General features: G+C 42.5%; 1 protein-coding gene across 1 annotated transcript in view; it reads left to right on the top strand.

Moving 5' to 3' along the window:
- PROX1 (prospero homeobox 1) overlaps positions 1-1,343 on the top strand; it is a 49,328-nt gene that overhangs the window by 21,469 nt on the left and 26,516 nt on the right. The window lies entirely within an intron of this gene.

Raw genomic sequence — 1,343 nt, forward strand, 5'->3', positions numbered from 1 at the left:
TGACAAGAGATAAAAGTTTTCACTTTTTTTTGACAAGTTTCTTAGTTTTGACTTTTTGAAGTTTCCTTTAGGAGGGACAGCAGTAAAAGAAGTCACCTCACAGCTCTTCTAAAGCTTCCTAATTGTGTGATCAAACACTCAGCTTTCCTTCATTTGATTTACAGAACTAAAATGAATTTCCTTTGTCCAACTGCAGGATAAAATGTGTACTCGAAGTAAATGCTCTGTTTTCTGCTGTAACATGTTTGTGGCTTAGATTAAGATTCCTGTTTACAGGCCAGCCTGGTAGCTCAGCAGACTATTGTTATCATTAACATGCTGACCCTCGGCGATACCACGGGAGAGTGTTTCTCCCTGCTGAGGATGGCAGTTTGCATTGTTCAGGTAGTCAGATGTAATGATGCATTTGAACAGGGTATGCGTGTGGGGGAGGCTTGAGTAATCCCATCCCTTGGTGGAGTGGGAAAGCAATGGTGGTACTAATTTTTTTTTTTTGTCTGCACCTTTCACTCAGGGTCGAGTTGCATAATGATCCCCCTCCTGTAGCAAAAGTGACATTTGTCAGCATAAGGAGGGTGGTTTCCTGCCTAAAATCCTTCTGATGGATTTTTAGCAGGGCTTGTTTTCATAGCACAGAAGTTCAGATGATGCAAAAACTCTGAGAAAAGATTTTGTTGTCTTTCTTGGCTGTTTCCCACTCTTCTGGGCTGGCAGAATTTTCTGGGAGGATGGTTGCGTGCAAGGGGCAGATGAAGGAAAAGGGGGGAAGAGGATGTTCCTCAAGGGTTTTGGGATTCATTGTGGATGATGGCAACATCTATACTGTTTTTGGTGTGCCATGACCCCCCAGGCACTCCCAAGGGCTCTGGTCCTGCTAGGAACTCAAGCAGGCAAAAGACAGGAGACTCCCACTCCTGGGATGTAGGTCTGTCCTGATGCCAAGCCACAATCACTAAATACAGGAATAGAAAAGGAAACACACCAGGAGATAAGTGTGACCAACTTTTTCCTTGTGCTTAAATTCCCTCAAGTTGTTTTCTTACTAACTTTTTTCTGTTCGTAGAACATAGGTTGAAATGTTCCTTGAACTCGAAAGTTCTCATACTTTTGATGATTTCAGACACTTATTACTCATTTTCAAAGTGTTAGTGCCAACGTTAATGTAAATGCATTACTCCAGTGAAGAACTGTGGGGGGTGTATATGTGTTTTCAGGCATATAATAAAACATAAATCTCATATGTTCAGTACTGCTAGTGATTGCAGTCTTCTCAGCCAAGGGTCCTGCAGTTGGTTGGAAAGGAGCCCCTTGGTTTGTTTTCCTCCATTGTGGAGGGAAAGAGA

This window comes from Corvus brachyrhynchos, unplaced genomic scaffold, assembly GCF_000691975.1.
Source record: "Corvus brachyrhynchos isolate BGI_N302 unplaced genomic scaffold, ASM69197v1 scaffold101, whole genome shotgun sequence".
Taxonomy (NCBI): Eukaryota; Metazoa; Chordata; class Aves; order Passeriformes; family Corvidae; genus Corvus; species Corvus brachyrhynchos.